Source organism: Passer domesticus, chromosome 21 (genome assembly GCF_036417665.1).
Source record: "Passer domesticus isolate bPasDom1 chromosome 21, bPasDom1.hap1, whole genome shotgun sequence".
In the NCBI taxonomy this organism is placed as follows: domain Eukaryota; kingdom Metazoa; phylum Chordata; class Aves; order Passeriformes; family Passeridae; genus Passer; species Passer domesticus.
The window spans coordinates 7,126,870-7,145,113 of NC_087494.1; the positions used below are offsets into that span (position 1 = coordinate 7,126,870).

Genomic DNA, 18,244 nt, shown 5'->3' on the forward strand with positions numbered 1-18,244 from the left:
AGCAAGGAACAACTGCTTCAACAGCAGCTTAGGGAAAGTGCAGTTTCATAAAGGGAGCAGATTACAACAACATACTTTATTTTAAAATTACAGATAATAAGGATATGGTAGTAATGATGATGATGATAATGATAATAACTAAAATAATTATAATCATTTAAAAAATTAGTAATAGTAATAAAGAGCAGTAGGAGGAGGAGCAGTAGTTTAGAGATGGAAGCAGTGCCCCCTGATTGCCAGATTGCAAAGGGAAGACACACAGAGCAGGAAGAGTAAGAGGAGTTGACATTGTTGGGTTCAGCTCTGTCCATGCCTGGTCTCTGTTGTTAACTCTCCTTTAGATCAGCCTTTTTCATTCTCACTCTTGCACATCTGCAATACATTTATGGAGCTGTTGGTAAGCAAAGGATTGCTGAGTTCCTGCCAATTAGTAACAAACCCAAACAAACTCCTGCTGTTTCCCTCGTTCGTGTTTCAGGCAAAGAAGCCCTCTGATGTGCCATCAATTGAAGAAATTTTCAGGGTAAGTGCTCTTAAATAGAAGATCTCTGTGTTTGCTAATGTTTCACATACATTAACAAACTGGGTGGGGGCAAAATCCATTTTGAGAGCTGCTTCTCTCCCTCACTTTCCAGGAAATGAGCAGCTCACTGCCAACTCTCCTGTCCCATCTCCAGACGCCTCCAAGAGCAGAGACTTCCAAACTTCCATTGGCAACAAAGGTGACCCAGCCCATTTATGCCAGGCCTTCTGATAAATGACAAGAGACCTTTCTGCTGAGCAGAAATTCAGCTCAGCTCTTTGGCAGCTCTTAGAGTGTTTTCAAAAGATTTCTTCAAAAATGCACATGCCCATAAGGTGCCATTAACACAGTTTTGATGTCAGTAGATGTGCTGTTTAACTCCATGCTAAGCTCCTTTGTCCTTTTATTCTAGGAATCCCATCCTGATGGATCTGCAGCACAGAAGCAGAGTAAGTAGACGTGCAAAGTAAACACAATTCTTTGTGTGCTGTCAGGTAATTTTGTGTGTTCTCTGTAGCAGAGACCATCAAGTGTTCCTACTGATGAAGCAGGGTGATTTCCTCTGCTTTGCTGAACAGGGATGGATTTAGGAATGGCTTAGGAAACTCTGACCATTCATTACCTTGAGCTCAAGGTAGTGGTTCAGCAGAGGACAAGCAATATTGAGTTAGGAAACTCCCATCTGGAGTGATGAACAGTCTTGGTGGCAAAGCCCTCTCTAGAAGAAAGTGACTCTCTAATCTGGTGCTGAGAGACTACAGGGTAATATACGCTCTGAGGGAGGCATAAAATGCAACCTTTTAATTTCTGCTTTCCAGAGCAGGCTGGCACAGCTTCAGAAACATTGCTGAGTTCTCAGCCAAGAGCATTGTAAGTAACCAGGCTCTGTTCTCTTCTCTGCTGGGCAGTTGCTTACAAGAACCTGGAATGCACATCAGTTTGGGTTATTAGTAAATTTTTCTCAGCAAACTTGATTGCAGGGAATTTTCACCAACAGAAAAAGTGTTGTTTTATGATGGACTCACTGAAATTGTTAAGGTGTGAAAAGGACTTGAAGGTCGTCAAGTCCTATTGTTAATCCAGCAATGCCAAGTGCACTAAACCATGTCATGACTACACTGGCTGTGATAAAAAGCAAAACATAACAAAAGAGAAGAAAAAAACTCTTAAGTCTTTGTGTACCAGACTGAAGTTTTTGTCTTCCTTTAAGCTCTGTGGTGCTTAACATCTTGTCCCACTTGGTACTTGTCAACCTACTGATATTGCTGAGGCTGACATAAATTCCAAGGGATACCAGCTGAATCGGATCATTCCTGGCTATGGTTTTGGTGCACATGGTTATGACAGGACAAGTAATGCTACAGCTACCTAAACTGTGTAGATCTACTGATGACATTTTCAAGTTCCTTTGTTGTAAAACTTTCTTCAATTGCCCAAGTAGAGGTTTTCAAAAATGTGTTGTAGTTCTTTTATTTCAAAAGAAACACAAAGAAATATAGTATTTCACATGGACTTTTTAAGAACCTCTCTTTATATGCTGATAATATAGCTAGCTGCAGAGTGGGATGGAGATAAAATTTCTATAAGCTATGGGAATTGTGTATGTTTGTCTGAATGGGTGTGAGTTTGAGATTTGATAATTTGCAAGCATTTTTATTCTGGTGCTTTGTATTTTGAGCAAGGCCATGTATTCCTCTGGCCTTCTCCCCTCTGCTCTCAGTGCCCAAACACAGGGTTCAGTTTTAGGTTTGAATGCGTCCATGTCAGTGGAATAGAAATAGAGTAGAATGGAATAGTGGAATGGAATGCTTCCCCCCTGCTGCTTCCTAATTTTGTCTCCTGGTGGCCTTGCAGAGCTCTCCAGTCCCAGCACAAGAAGGTGGCAGCAGCACAGCCCAGCAGCTCGGAGTCAGGGAGCACCAGGGAGTGCCACAGCTCCTCAGTGTGTGACAGAGAGATCAGCTGCAGTGACAGTGAGGAGGACAACCTTCCAAGGGTGCTGGACCTGCCAGTGTGTGAGGTGAATTCAGGGACCATGGAGAGGCTGCTTCCACAGCCCCTTGCCTACTGCAGTGCCGTGTCTTAGGAAGGAAGCACATGTTGTACTCTGTTACCAAATTCTGCCAGATTTGCCCTGGAAATACTGATTTGTAAGACCCCTCTCACTGCAATGAAGGCTTAGGTATTTGCCACTGACTGGTTTATGGTTTTTTATTCCTCACATATCCATGCATGGTGCTCAAGGAGCAAATTTGTTGCTGCTTAGTTTAGAGTCATTTCTTCACAGGCCAAAGGCCAGACTTGATGACCTCTGGGCAAGAGTCCCTGGGCTCTGGTGAGCTGTGCTAGGACAGAAAGAGTCAAAAAAGGCACCAGTCTTGAATCCTTCTTTTCTCTTTTGTTGGCAGCCTGAGCCATCAACTGCTAAAAAGTGGCGCCTTGACAACCTGGTGACCCAGAGAAAGCAAGGATTAGTGGCAAGAGAGGGTCCCAGGGAAATTGCTCCTGGGAATGGACGTGAGGAGGGTGTGAGGCAGGAGCAGGGCCTCAGCAGCACTTCCTACCAGCACCACTCCAAGGCAAGGGAGCCTCCTCCCAAGAGCTGTGGCCAAGTGGCTGAGGACACTCACAAGACCTCTGGCCAAACCGCCAAGCATTTTCACAAGACCTCTGGCCAAGTGACTCAGGCTCAGCAGGAATCTCACGTTATGAGCACACACAGCTCTCTGAAGCCTCTTGTGCACACCAAGGAGGCCTTGGCCAGGAAGACTGTGGGTATCAAAAGGCCCAGCAAGCCCCTGGTGCATGAGAAATGGAAAAAAGTCCTGAAACTGGAGAGTGAGCCTGGTCCTTTGGAGGTCAGAGACCAGTCTTGCAAGCACAAGCCCCGAGACAAGAAAACAGAGGAGCCAAAATCCACCACCAAAAAAGCCCTGCAGCCGGCACTTCACAAGCCCTCTGAGGAGAGAAAGGACAAGGGCTCCCAGCAGGCCAAGGCCAAAGGCTTTTTGGATGCCAGGCTCCTGAGACATGCTCAGGAATGTGATGCCCTCATCCCCAGTGACCACAGGCCTGGGGAATGGCACAGGGAGAAAGTGCCCTTGCCTCCTGGGGAGAAGAAGTTGTTCTTGCCTTTGAGGAAGGCAGACTTGAAGAGGAAAGCCATGAGGAGTCCTGAGGAGTCCCCTGGAAAGAAGAAGGTGAGAGGGGCCAGGGCAAGTGGGTTTGGACAATGAGCAAGGTGGTGCTTGAAAAACCCAAGTGGAGTTTCCCCTTCATAGGTTGTCAGTGGAGCCATGATGCTTCTCCTCTCAAGGGACTTCCAGTGTGCTATTTTTAATGTTTTCAGCCAGAATCTATCAAACTGAGCTGTATTGGTCTGTACTTTAGGTAAACTTTTATGACCTGAGTCAATTTTTTCCTTTTTTTTATTCTTCCTACTAGAAGGAAGACAAAGGGGACACTCCCAGGAAGAAAAAGGAATGAGACAAAACATTCCCAACCAAATAATTTTGGCTTTCAGCCAACAAAGGCTCCAATCAACTGAAGTGAGTATGCAGTGATGGGATGTAAGAAAGATGTGCAAATCTAAGTCTCTCTTCAGAAGGGTAGCATGAAGAACTGGATCTCCTGTCCAGACACTCCAGAGTTTGCTTCTAACATGGTGTGCCTTCTGCAACTTCAGCTGCTGCAGATTGGCCTTTGCATGCTGGAAGCTGCTGTTGGTTGGGGCTTTATGTAGAAATGAAGAATGGGATGGGATTGTTGTTGCCATGTTGGAGCATGTCTTAAGTTGTTTATTTTTTAGCATTAGTCTTATTCCATGGTTATGACAATGAGAAGAAGTTTACATTTTTGGTAGCAGAAAAAGAACTTAAGGTTACAACTTAGTTTAGAAGATTTTTTTGACTAATCACTCAAAGCAAAAGCATCTAGACAGTAGTTCTATATAACTACTATATGTACATGTATTTTTGTTTCAAAAAAGTTTTCTTCTTTTCAGTATAATACCTCTTGGTAAGCTTTAAAAGACACTGCACAGAGCTCTAGTATTAAGCTTAGAACTTCTTAATATCTTGCTAGATATAGTTCTCTGTAGCTTACAGACAAGTGTTAATGTACAGACTATTGTTTGATTTGTCCCTAGTTTTCTACTTCTTCTATAATTTTTCTGTTGATAAATCTTAGGGCCGTTGCTTAGCTCTCATCGTAGCTTTGTTGTCTCTGAGGTTTGATTTTTGTAGCTTTCCTAAAACTCTGTGCTTTTAAGAATTCCCACAGCAGCACCCAGTGCAGAAAGCAGCTCTGAAGGTGTAGGTGGGTCAGGGAAGGGAGCCTTTCCCTTCTGACATTCTCTGAAAGCACAGAGGTGTCAGGGCTGTTGATTGCCTGGGAGAAGGGCTGTTCCAATGGCATTAGGAATGGAAGAGCTTTGATTCTGGAATTCCTTCCTCCCTTTTCCTCAGGGAAAATGAGCAGCTGTCTTAGTCATGTGCTGGCTTTTGGAGTGGCAAGGGTGGGAGGTAGTTTTGGGCAGAGAGGGCTCTGGAGCAGGTCGGGGATGGTGCTGTGCTCTGTGTCAAATGGTCCTTGGTGCAGCATCAGCTGAGCCAAGGCAGAGCAGCTGGGCAGCACGTGTGCAGTAAGGAGGGACCAAAGCACAGGAAAAGTGGCTGCTGAAAGAGGTGAGAGGACTGTGCCATGCACAGCAGCATCAGGCAAGAAGTGCAGCCTTACACCTGAGCCTTCTCACTGCGTTTAACTTCATTTCCTGCTCTTCTGATGTTGCATTCTATGAGCTGGGAATTTCTGCTTGGTGTGTTCTTGGAAACTTTGCAAAGCTGACTGCAAATGGTGCAAATGAGCAGTGGTGAAACAAGGTTGAGAGCTACTTGGTGCTGCTTCTTGTTGCCAGAATTCCGTGGACCTCCTGATTTCAGATGATCAGAGATGTGCTAGGCCACTCTGTTATTGAATGTGAAAGTCTCTGCCAATTCAAACTGCCTCTCATTTGAAGCCTCTCATCTTTGAAATTGTTGCATTGCTGAAACAACACCATGAATGACAGGATGTAGCCAAGCTTTTAAGAAATGCCTACATTCTATGTACATCAGAGTCATGAATTTGCTTCTCTTGTCCAGAGCCTCAGAAGACTCATTCCAAACTGAGAGGGCAAATGTGTTGCTGCCACCACTTCCAGCCATGACTGCTGCACAACGTGAACCAAAGTTCACCATGTCTATGCAAAAGAGACCCAGAGCTGTGACTGACAACCTGGAGCTGCCTGCCATGGATAACTCTGCCAGGAAGCAGGATGGATTCTTAGCCAAGCACAGGAAAGTGGAGGAAGACCCCGAGGAGAAAACCCAGGCCTTCACCATTGGTATCCAGGAGGGCTGGTGGGAGTATTCCTGCAACCCAGGCGTGCTGTGTGATGCACTGCAGAAACATCCTCTCAGATAAGTGACCATTTCTGACTGTAGGCAACTGCAACTAAAAGGAGTGTGTGTATAAAAAGGAGTGTGTTTATAAAAAGAAAAGGACTGCAATCTGGGCCTTAGGTTGTATATCATTCAGAGGGAATTGCTGCATTTATGGGTTAAAAAATTAGAATTTACTTGCTTTTTATAAAAAATTTGGCAGTTTAATGATGGCTTGGGACATGGGGTCTATGATATTTGGGGGTGAGGGAGCATGTGTCAGTGTTCTGTCTTAGGCCAGACTGTGCACAGTGCATTAGCTGCCTTCTAACTGCTTGCTTTTTCCTGATCATTTTCCTGCTTCCAGCCCTCACTGCACTCCCAGCTATTGAGCCAAGGAGACTTGCTGCTGAATTTCTCTGTGCTTGGGTAAAGTTGAATGGTGCAAAGTATTGTGAGCTGCCAGGTGAGAAGCCAAGGTGGCATTTCAATTATTGGAGGGATTGCTGGGAAAGAAGGCAAGAGGGGGAGAGCCTGGTGCATAGAGTATGCATGGGAGAAATGGACATTTTCTCTGGAAATTTAGGAAAGCCTGGCTTTGCAATTGCTTCAGGCATCTCTCTCTGAGCAGCTTTCTCTTGGTGGTTTTTCAGGGATCTGCAGGGCATGAGAAGAATCCTTTTCCAGTGCCTTCTGTGCCACATGAAGCCAAGACAAGAAGACCTGAAGTTAGGACAGTAAGTGTTTGTTTTGCAGCCCTACCTGTGGTTTCTGAAGACAGCAGCCAGGGCTGGCCCTGCAGCCACCCCGGCCTCTGCTTCCTCATGAGCACTTCTTTTGGGAGCAAAGAGAGAGGGAGGGATGGGGCAGAGCTGCCCTCTCAGGGAAGCACTTGCTGAGTCTCTTGGCTACAGCTGAACAGCACTTGAATTTTGACTCCTTGCTGGGCCTTTGATCAGTATGGGCCAGAAGGAATTCCTAGAGCTGCTGATCCGTTTTTGATTGTACACTTTAATCATTACAAATGTTGCATTGTCCTGTGGTACAAGCAGTGGGGAATACTGAAAAGCTGTTACCTGCCATCCCAAGGGGCCTTGGCAGTGTCATTTTCCATAAAACACCAGGGTTTGTGGGCCCCTCTGGGCAAAAGGATGCATTGCCATGATCTGCTGGCAAACTTGCAAAAGAAAATAAACATGGTGGGTCTAGCTGAGTGGCTGGCAGGCTGTAAAAATCCTCTCCAGAAAGAGGCAGCTGCTGAAAGTCAAAAAGTCTTGCAGGTCCTCTTGTAGTAAATTCACTCCTGTCATTGATTATGTTCTGCCAGGTGTGCCTGTTGGATGAATGCAACCAAATGTTTTCTCTCTTGCTCCTTTTTTTCCAGAGCTTGCTGCTGAACAAAGCCCAGTGAGGGGACCAAGAGCCAGCCTGACCTCATCCATGGAATGAGTCAGAATTTACAGTGACCCAGACTGGAACCAAGTGCCTTAACTGGGTCTCCAGGATGTAAATAGTTCCAAGTTCTCTCTTCCATGTAAACCTTACAAATAGTTCTGTTTTATTTATTATTTAGTGCAAAGTACCTGCTCTTTTTTTGTTTGTTTTATTTTAAATGCAGTTATAAATTATTTTGGTTACTTTTGGAAATCCTTGTGGTTTTTGAGGGTAATGCTTTTCTATCTTGCAAAAGAAGAGATGGGCTGTGGTATCCGCCATTAAGATAAAACTGTGGGGAGAAGGATGGTGTAATATTCACTATAAAATAATTGGTGGTTAATGCAATAAAATTAAAAAACCCCACAGCATTATGTGTACTAAAACCAGTGGCCAAAAAGGCAGTGGTCAGACTAAATGATAGAGATTCAAACAGGAAGGCAGCTGTCCCCAGAAATGTACATTCCAGGGGATTTCTCTCCTCTGACAGGAGGCATTTTGGTAAGCATCACCAGCAACCACAAACTAAGTGATAGAGATTCAAATAGCAGGGAGACACTGTCTCCAGAGATATATATTCCAGTGTATATTCCAAGGGATTTTTCCTTTGACCAGATTCCAGCAGGAGGCATATTGATAAGCATCATCAGAAGTTTTCCCCAGAAAGTTTTTTACCTGACAGGATTCCAGGAATTATCCACCAGTTCCAGAAAACGTGATAATATGCTAAAGAAGAAACCCTTCCAGGGCACAAAGAACTGTATAAAAGGGACCCTCTGAGAAATGCTCTTTGGAAACCCATGGGGACTTTGGTGCAAAAGGGCCAAATCCTAAATCTCCCCAACTCTGATCACCCGGCTCAGAGTCAATTTTAGCTTCTGGTTTATTCCAAATGTATAATTTGATAACTTCATAAATTTAATTAATAATTGAGTTGGAGTAGTCATTTATAATAGTAGTGTCATGGTTTGACCCTGGCACAGTGCCAGGGCCCCCATGAAAGGGTGTATTTCCAAAATGGTTGCTGTGAGATGTGGTCCGGGAACAGAACAAAGCAGGCTCCCATTGGGGGATGGAGGGAAAAACCACAACACTTTATTCATTACAATATCTAAAAAGGAACATACACACAAAGCTAAGAAATGAAAACCCTCCAAATACATTCCTCCTCCCCCCTCCCTTTTCTCCACAGATTCACCACCCCTCAAACAATTCACCCTCAAATCCATCAGGGAGAGAGGAGTCCCCCCTTGCATGACAGGCTTCCCCTGGAAGCACAATTAAAACCTCCTGTGCTTCCGTGTCACCCATGGCCCCACCCAGAGAACATCAGCCCTCGTGACTTCTCCCCCCCATGTCTAATGCTCTCACCACTGGACACAGGCCAGGACTGCTACTAGGGCTCCCCGTTTAAAGATGCTCCACCCACTTCCAGAAGCAGCAGTCTCTCAACTTCGGGACACCAGTCCCCCCCAAATTTCACCCCCTGGGGCCGAGGGGCCTCATGAACAGAGATCTCAAACCCTCTCTGAGGACAGAGGGCATCCCACACCTTCTCACCCATCTCTGTTCTCACCACTGCTTCACCTCTCAACTTTGGGACACCAGTCCCACCCAGATTTCACCCCCTGGGGCCGAGGGGCCTCATGAACAGAGATCTTCCTCCCCATGGAGACAGACAGCATCCCACACCCTCCTCAGCCGTCTCTGTTCACGCTGCTGCTTCACTCTTGACTCCCGGGTGTTGCCTCCCCCTAAATACAGTCTCTGGGTCACAGGGAAAAAACACGGGTCTGTCCATGGCTATACAAGAAAGAGTCCAGCTCAAGGACACTCCATCATCTCTTCCACCTAGGATTCTTCTCTCCTCTTCCAGCTTCCTCACGCTTACCCATTTCGTCTCTCATCTCTCTCTCTCCTCATGCTGATTCAGGAGGATTCAGTATTTGTAAGGTTCCCATTAGTCTACAAAGGGGTTAAAATTTTCACTTCTGCCTGCCCAAGGACTCCCACAGCTGCCGCATCCCCCGCTTCTGGCCGGCTGAGCTGCCAGCACAGTCTGTGTCTCTCTCTCCGGGGGGGCTGCCCAGACATCTCAAGTCTCCGCCACCCCTGCACGGTCCAACAACCTCCACCCCTGCACCTTTTGGGGCTCCCGGCCTCCTCCCTGTCATGGCCTCCCCCTGCCCCACCCAGACGCAGCTGGGCAGGGGAGAGGTCAGACTCTACTCACCAACGCCGGATTCCCAAAGAGGAAGTTCTCTGGGAATCTCCTGCTTTTAACCCCTGTGTGTTCTCAGAGGCGTATCCAGATTCTCAGTGGCCACACCACATGCCAATTTTGAATTTGGCCACTGACTGGCCCAACCTAAACCTTTCCAGAAACACATTTCCGGGCCAAACCACGACAATGTGGCCATCACGACTGTCAGCACCAGAGAGACTCAGGGAATCCCAAATAATGACACCAGCACAGATTCAGCTGAGTGCTCAGAAGACTCTGAGGCTGTAATGAATCCCAGTGATCACAGGGCAAAGGCTGATTTGGCAGTGACTCAGGATGGGGCCATCACCAGTGCCAACACCGGAGAGACTCAGGAAATCCCAAATAGTGACACGATTCCCACTCCCACTGTGATTTGTACTCCCACTAAGGATTTTTTCCAGGATAGTGCTGTTTGCACTCAGCAACAGGTAAGCAGCCTGGGGCTCAGCCAAGCACTACGCTTGGAGCATGCCATGGAACACCCCTGACTTCCCTGTCCTTTCTTCTGCAGATATTCCCAAAGTTTCTGCGAATTCAGTGCAGAAAGACCAGCACCACAGCAGCTGAGGACCCAGCTGAGCCTGACTCGGGGCTGAGCCAGCTCCAGGCAGAGCCTGATGTCAGCCTGCATTTGGCTGAGCTCTCAGAAGACTCTGAGACCTCAGTGACTGAAATCTGGGTGAAGGCTCTTCTCACGTCAGTGACTGAGGATGTGGCATCACAAACACCGACCATGGAGAGACTCAGGGCATCACAAATTCTGACACCAGCACAGATTTGGCTGAGTACTCAGAAGACTCTGAGGCTGTGATGAATCCCAGGGATCACAGGGCAAAGGCTGACGAGACAGTGACTGAGGATGTGGCCATCACCAGTGCCAACAACAGAGAGACTCAGGGAATCCCAAATATTGACACGATTCCCACTCCCACTTGATTTGTACTCCCACTAAGGATTTCTTCCAGGAGAGTGCTGTTCCATCTCAACAACAGGTAAGCAGCCTGGGGCTCAGCCAAGCACTACGCTTGGAGCATGCCATGGAACACCCCTGACTTCCCTGTCCTTTCTTCTGCAGATATTCCCAAAGTTTCTGCGCATTCAGTGCAGAAAGACCAGCACCGCAGCAGCTGAGGGTCCAGCTGAGCCTGACTCGGGGCTGAGCCAGCTCCAGGCAGAGCCTGATGTCAGCCTGCATTTGGCTGAGCTCTCAGAAGACTCTGAGACGTCAGTGACTGAAATCTGGGTGAAGGCTCTTCTCATGTCAGTGACTGAAGATGTGGCATCACAAACACTGACCACGGAGAGACTCAGGGCATCACAAATTCTGACACCAGCACAGATTTGGCTGAGTACTCAGAAGACTCTGAGGCTGTAATGAATCCCAGGGATCACAGGGCAAAGGCTTACAAGGCAATGACTGAGTATGTGGCTATCACATCCTGCCAACAACAGAGAGACTCGGGAAATCCCAAATACTGACACCATGCCCACTCCCCCTGTGATTTGTACTCCCACTAAGGATTTCTTCCAGGAGAGTGCTGTTCCATCTCAACAACAGGTAAGCAGCCTGGGGCTCAGCCAAGCACTACGCTTGGAGCATGCCATGGAATACCCCTGACTTCCCCGTCCTTTCTTCTGCAGATATTCCCAAAGTTTCTGCGCATTCAGTGCAGAAAGACCAGCACCGCAGCAGCTGAGGGCCCAGCTGAGCCTGACTCGGGGCTGAGCCAGCTCCAGGCAGAGCCTGATGTCAGCCTGGATTTGGCTGAGCACTCAGACGACTCTGACAACTCAGTGACTGAAATCTGGGTGAAGGCTCTTCTCATGCCAAGGATCGAGGACATGACAATCACAAACACCGACCACGGAGAGACTCAGAGCATCACAAGTTCTGATACCAGCACAGATTCAGCTGAGTACTCAGAAGACTCTGAGGCTGCAATGAATCCCAGGGATCACAGGGCAAATGCTGATTTGGCAGTGACTGAGGATGTGGCCATCACATCCTGCCAACACCGGAGAGACTCAGGGAATCCCAAATATTGACACGATTCCCACTCCCACTGTGATTTGTACTCCCACTAAGGATTTCTTCCAGGAGAGTGCTGTTCCATCTCAACAACAGGTAAGCAGCCTGGGGCTCAGCCAAGCACTATGCTTGGAGCATGCCATGGAACACCCCTGACTTCCCCGTCCTTTCTTCTGCAGATATTCCCACAGTTTCTCCGCAGTCGACATAGAAAGCCCAGCACCACAGCAGCTGAGGGCCCAGCTGAGCCTGACTCGGGGCTGAGCCAGCTCCAGGCAGAGCCTGATGTCCGCCTGGATTTGGCTGAGCACTCAGACGACTCTGACAACTCAGTGACTGAAATGTGCGTGAAGGCTCTTCTCATGCCAAGGATCGAGGACATGACAATCACAAACACTGACCATGGAGAGACTCAGAGCATCGCAAATTCTGATACCAGCACAGATTCAGCTGAGTACTCAGAAGACTCTGAGGCTGCAATGAATCCCAGGGATCACAGGGCAAAGGCTGACGAGGCAGTGACTGAGGATGTGGCCATCACCGCTGCCAACAACAGAGAGACTCAGGATATCCCAAATACTGACACCATGCCCACTCCCCCTGTGATTTGTACTCCCACTAAGGATTTTTTCCAGGAGAGTGCTGTTAGCACACAGGAACAGGTAAGCAGCCTTGGTCTCAACCAAGCACTACGCTTGGAGCATGCCATGGAACACCCCTGACTTCCCTGTCCTTTCTTCTGCAGATTTTCCCAAAGTTTCTGCGCAGTCGATGCAGGAAGTCCAGCACCACAGCAGCTGAGGGCCCAGCTGAGCCTGACTCGGGGCTGACCCAGCTCCAGGCAGAGCCTGATGTCAGCCCGGATTTGGCTGAGCACTCAGACGACTCTGACAACTCAGTGACTGAAATCTGGGTGAAGGCTCTTCTCACGTCAGTGACTGAGGATGAGACCATCACAAACACCGACCATGGAGAGACTCAGGGCATCACAAATTCTGACACCAGCACAGATTTGGCTGAGTACTAAGAAGACTCTGAGGCTGCAATGAATCCCAGAGATCACAGGGCAAAGGCTGACGAGGCAATGACTGAGGATGTGGCCATCACCACTACCAGCACCGGAGAGATTCAGGGAATCCCAAATAGTGACACGATTCCGACTCCCACTGTGATTTAGGCTCCCACTAAGGATTTTTTCCAGGAGAGTGCTGTTCCATCTCAGCAACAGGTAAGCAGCCTTGGTCTCAGCCAAGCACTACGCTTGGAGCATGCCATGGAACACCCCTGACTTCCCTGTCCATTCTTCTGCAGATATTCCCAAAGTTTCTGCGCAGTCGACACAGAAAGCCCAGCACCGCAGCAGCTGCGGGCCCAGCTGAGCCTGACTCGGGGCTGACCCAGCTCCAGGCAGAGCCTGATGTCGGCCCGGATTTGGCTGAGCTCTCAGACGACTCTGACAACTCAGTGACTGAAATCTGGGTGAAGGCTCTTCTCACGTCAATGATCGAGGACATGACAACCACAAACACCGACCACAGAGAGACTCAGAGCATCGCAAATTCTGACACCAGCATAGAGTCACAGCTGAGTGCTCAGAAGACTCTGAGGCTGCAATGAATCCCAGGGATCACAAGGCAAAGGCTGACAAGGCAATGACTGAGGATGTGGCCATCACCACTGCCAACACCAGAGAGACTCAGGAAATCCCAAATAGTGACACCATGCCCACTCCCCCTGTGATTTGTACTCCCACTAAGGATTTCTTCCAGGAGAGTGCTGTTTGCACACAGGAACAGGTAAGCAGCCTTGGTCTCAGCCAAGCACTATGCTTGGAGCATGCCATGGAACACCCCTGACTTCCCTGTCCTTTCTTCTGCAGATTTTCCCAAAGTTTCTGCGCAGTCGACATAGAAAGCCCGGCAACACAGCAGCTGAGGGCCCAGCTGAGCCTGACTCGGGGCTGACCCAGCTCCAGGTCTTGTTTCCTTTTTCCTCTTGGCAGAGAAATTCGCCAGTCATCCATACACTTTTGTTGTGGGATTGCATTCTACCTGCTCAGCCTGCTCAGCAAAGAGGTGCCGTACTGGGATTTCCCTGCCCTGGCATTCATTGTGGAGGTGAGCCTGAAGGCCAGCGCTGCCTGGCTGAGCTGCCTCCCAGCTCTCTGCCCTCTCGTAGCCGCAGCTGCCTGGGACGGTGCCCGTGCCCTGTGCTGCTGCCTGGGCCCAGCCCTGTGCGGTTCTGGGCTGCTGCTGGCCGGGTGCCCTGTCACTGCCCTGTGCCTTTCAGGTCCTCGAGTGCCTGGACTTGAGGGAATGCAGTGACAGCGTTCTGGACATCATGTCAAAGGACCTGTGGAGCGAGGACGGGGAGAGGCGTCACTTGGCACTCCGAGGCCTCGTGGTGCTGGGCAAGAATCCCTTGATGGTGAGAAGGGGGCAGTGGCTGAAGCCGTGCCGGCAGCGTGGGGCTGGAAAACGCTGTCACTTGGGCTTGGCTGGGCTTTGGCCCCAGGGCAGCTGCTCCCACCTCTCCTGCCTCCCGCTTCAGCTGCCCGAGTGCTTCGGGGCGGGCTTTGGCCTCTAGGCCCTGCTGCAGCAGGATGGCATTTCACAAACTTGTGTTCCACACAGGCTGAAAAAATGTGGAGCCTGACTGAAAGTCTTGTGGAGCTCCTGGAAGAAAATGATAGCGACGTGATCAGGGTGACCATTCTTCTACTCAGATATTTATTCCTGGATAATGGTGCCCCAATACCCAGCTCCCTCGCCCTGCAGCTGGCTGAGGCGCTCCTGCCACTCTTTGACCGCGTAAGGCTCTGTGCCCACAGCCACGGGCACTGGCTGCTGCCCGGGCACTTGGTGCCCTGTGGAGATGCAGGCCTGTGCCCTGCTGGGCCCGAAGCAGCTGATGCTGAGCTCTTTTGTTCTTGCTTTCATACAGGATGATAGCCAGGTGCAGCTGAGCTCCATGATGGTCTTTCAAGAGATGCTGGAGTTATTAACGGAAGATGGAAAAAATGCCCTGAAGTCACCCGTGCACCACAGCCTGCTGCCACTCTCCTTCCACTGCCATGATGAGAATCAGATTGTTGCTGAGGTGAGGACTTGTGGCCGGCTGCTGTCTCCCTGGCAGGGGGCTGGGCTGCCTCCTGTCCTGGCGCCTTGCAGGCTGCAGCCTCCCCCAGGCTGTGGCTTTGGGATGCTCCGGTGCCCTGGGCTGTGGGGCCATCTCCACATCTCTGCTGCTCTCCAGGCTTCCCGGGAAACACTGCATTCTTCAGCCAGATTCCTGAAGAGGAGGGATATCGAACAAATGCTACAGGTGGATCAGACATGGAGGTTTGGCGAGGCCCTGGTAAGGACGACTGAGAATCCCCAGCCTCAGCCTGGAGAAGGCCCCTGAGCGCGGTGCTCAGTGTGCGAGGCTGGCAGCTGTGCCCCTGCCCGCTGCTGCACCCAGAGGCGGCACGGGCTCTTCTCCAGGCTGCTGTGGGCCCGAGCCGGGTGCCCATGGAGCCCCGGCGCGGCGGGGCTGCGGGGCGGCCCCGCGGCTCCCCGGGCAGCAGCCGGCCCTCTGCCCCCTGCGGAGCCCGGCGCCAGCGGCTGCTGGCCGCGCCTCAGGGCTGTGCGGGCAGGGGAGGCCGGGGCTGGGCGCAGGGAGCGCCCGCCACAGGGGCTGAGCCCGCGCTAAGCCTTCCCTGCTGCCGCTCTCTGCAGCTGGCAGAGGACACGAGCCGAGCGGCCGAGCAGCTGCACCGGGCCCTGCGCTACCTGGAGAGCCCCCAGGAGCCCCTGCGAGAGGCGGCCATCAGGTTCATGGGTGAGCCCCGAGGCCGGGCTCCCTCCCTGGCCCGCCGCAGCTCGGCCCCAGCCCCGCCCGCTGCCCTGGCAGCGCCATCCGGGCCCGGCGCCGTGGAGCCCCGCCTGGCCCGGGCGCTGCTGCCGCCCTCTGGCAGCCGTGCCCTTGGGCGGCAGCGTGCGGCAAGGGCCCGGGCTGAGCCCTGCCGGGCCAGCAGGGCGTGTGGCCGCAGCGCTGGCAGCGCCGCTGGCAGGGAGCTGTGCCGCTGCCGCCGTGACAGGCTCTGTGTTCACAGGGATGGCTGGGCGGCACCTCAGGGGGCAGCCAGGAGAGCTCCAGCTCCTCACTGAGGGTGAGTGCGGTCAGCGGGCTGACAGCGGGGGCTGGCAGGGAGAGCTGCAATGCCTGGGCAGAGAGCTGCCATCCCTGTCCCGGCTGCGGTGGGCTTCGCTCCCTGTGTGGATGAGGGGTGGCGTGGGCCGAGCACAGAGAGATTTCAGGGATGTGGGAGTGGGGGGGGCAGATTCGTGGCCAGCTGATCCAGTTGACACCCCCTCTCTTGTGGCCATGGCCAGAGCTGAGTGGGATGGCCCTGGCAGAAAGGTCTCCTAGGATTCCCACTGATCCAGTCTCTGACCATGACTCTGTTCCTCTCCCTTCCAGCCCTTCAAGCCCTGAGGAGAGATGACAGCCCTTCCCAGAAAAACATAGTTGTTAAACAGATATTCAGTTGGAGAGTTACAGAACTGGCACAGAAGAACCAGCGTTTGTAGAAGACCTGCAAATGCCATGGAAGATGAGATTGCCTTGAGACCAGAAGAGACCAGCTGGAGCTCCAGGCACAGCTGATAATTGGCACAGCTGAGCCTGAGGGAAACTTGCATGGCTTCAGCCCTCTCCCTGCTTATAGATAGCTCCCTCCCTCCAGCCCTCAGACTCTGCCTATCCCTTCTTTTTCCCCTCCATTCTCCCTCCCTTTTCACGGCTCTTTCCCTCTAGTCCTCAGATCCTGCCCTTCCCCTTTTTCCCCACCCAGCTCATTCCTTTGCTTCTCCTTTCATTAATAAACAGTTTGGCTTCTTCACTTTGCCTGCATCTTTGTGGAGATGAAGTAGCACAAATCCAGGGCCCTGGGACACACAGGCCCCTGCTGCCGTTCTCTGCCACGCCGTGTTTTGTGCACAGAGCCAGAGGAACGAGGGCAGCTCAGGCTGGCACGGTCCCCGTGCTGAAGGTGCAGTTGACCCTGTGGACATCTCTAAACTCTCCCTGCCACAGCATTGCTGGGTTTTGTTTTCTCTCATTCCCTGATCTTCTCTCTGCTTCCTGCAGATTTTCCTCCTGCAGGTGTTTCTGTGTGTCTGATCTCTCCCTACCAGTACTCACAGACCCCAAATCTCTGTGCACTCTCCTTGACTTTACAGAACCCTGCCTGTTTGCAGGGAACTGGCTGGGGGCAGGTTCTGTTTGCAGCTTGGAGAAAGGACGGCTCAGACTGAGCCTGATGGGTCCAGCAAAGGTGATGCTGCTGCTGTTCATAGGGAGAGAAGCTGAAGGCATAATAGGGATCTCCTGTGAGCCTACTGGTCACTAAAATAACAGTTCAGATGTCTCAGTCATGTGTCAAAATTCACAACTAATAATTCATAATCATCCATTAATATTTATCCCCCCTCATTGCCACTCTCCAATAGTAGGGATTCATCCCCGCTCCGTTCCACTCTCCAGTAGTAGGAATCTGAACACAAAGTCTTAGGAAATTTCCTCATTTTTATCAAAATCCTTTTTGGGGAAATATTCTATGACTGATCAGAACCCCTCAGCATGTCAGAGCTTCATGAGCATTTCACCTCCCCTGCAGCAGAAATACTCAGAGAATGTACTCACAGAGTCTGTAGGCATTGGGATGTTCCAGCTTTAGGAGATGGCTCCAGGAGCTGCAGCTGCATTGTCCTGCAGCCAGAGGTTCCTGTGCCAAGGGCTGGCAGTGATTCTGTCCCAGGCACTTCTCAGTTCCTTCCCAGCTCTGACTGATTGAAGCTCTCTGGGCCTCTGGTCTGTGCCCGGGCTGGCTGCAGGCAGTGCCCCAGCCCTGCTGGGCTGCCACAAGAGCTGCTCATCAAGAGAAATGTGCTTTTGAAGCTCTTCTTGCTTACCAGGAGCTGCCTCTGTACCAGGAGCCCAGCCCAGCTCAGCAGCACAGACACAGCACCAGGACTTTAATGACCCTCTGGGGCTTTGTGCTCAGGCCCTGAACATCAGTCCCTGAGAGGCAGCTGAAGAAACCTCTCCAGAACTCCAAGTCAGAATCCAACTCCAAAGTTGCTTTGACTTTTACTGGATCCCACTGAGGGACACGACTCAGAAAGTGTCCCCAGGCCCCAGGCAGAGCAGAGAACTGGAGGCAGTGATGACAGGTGGGGACAAAGAGAAGCCAAGTCTTGGTGGCCTGGGACACAGCAGCAGGGTCTGTGCCAGCAAGGGCTGGGAGGAGACACCTTGTCCTGAGGCCCTGGGGCCTCCTGGCACAGCCCCAGCCAGGCTGGGCACTGTCAGCCCCTTGTCCTGCCCTCAGCATCCCCCCTAGCCCACATCCCCGTGGCCTCAAGGATCTGCTGGAAGGAGTCCCTGGGGAGCCTTGCTCAGCAATGGCCCTGAGGGCTCCTGAATGCTCCCAGGGACTGCCAGTTTTTCCAAGGAGTTTGGGTTTTGCTTTTGCCTTGGAGTCTCTGAGAGCTTTGTGGAATCATGGCCTCCAATTATCTGCTTTA

General features: G+C 51.0%; 1 protein-coding gene and 4 long non-coding RNA genes across 5 annotated transcripts in view; all 5 read left to right on the forward strand.

The window, feature by feature from the left end:
* LOC135284517 (zinc finger protein 271-like) overlaps positions 1-18,244 on the forward strand; it is a 523,404-nt gene that overhangs the window by 494,292 nt on the left and 10,868 nt on the right. The window lies entirely within an intron of this gene.
* On the forward strand, positions 629-2,528 carry LOC135284628 (uncharacterized). The gene is made up of 4 exons (XR_010349892.1): positions 629-722; positions 936-972; positions 1,342-1,393; positions 2,378-2,528. It is a non-coding gene; the product is annotated as an uncharacterized LOC135284628 (long non-coding RNA).
* LOC135284611 (uncharacterized) lies at positions 3,078-8,493 on the forward strand. The gene is made up of 5 exons (XR_010349874.1): positions 3,078-3,723; positions 3,968-4,071; positions 5,665-6,409; positions 6,597-6,680; positions 7,328-8,493. It is a non-coding gene; the product is annotated as an uncharacterized LOC135284611 (long non-coding RNA).
* On the forward strand, positions 13,148-14,043 carry LOC135284633 (uncharacterized). The gene is made up of 3 exons (XR_010349897.1): positions 13,148-13,468; positions 13,552-13,789; positions 13,962-14,043. It is a non-coding gene; the product is annotated as an uncharacterized LOC135284633 (long non-coding RNA).
* LOC135284629 (uncharacterized) lies at positions 15,778-16,557 on the forward strand. The gene is made up of 2 exons (XR_010349893.1): positions 15,778-15,825; positions 16,137-16,557. It is a non-coding gene; the product is annotated as an uncharacterized LOC135284629 (long non-coding RNA).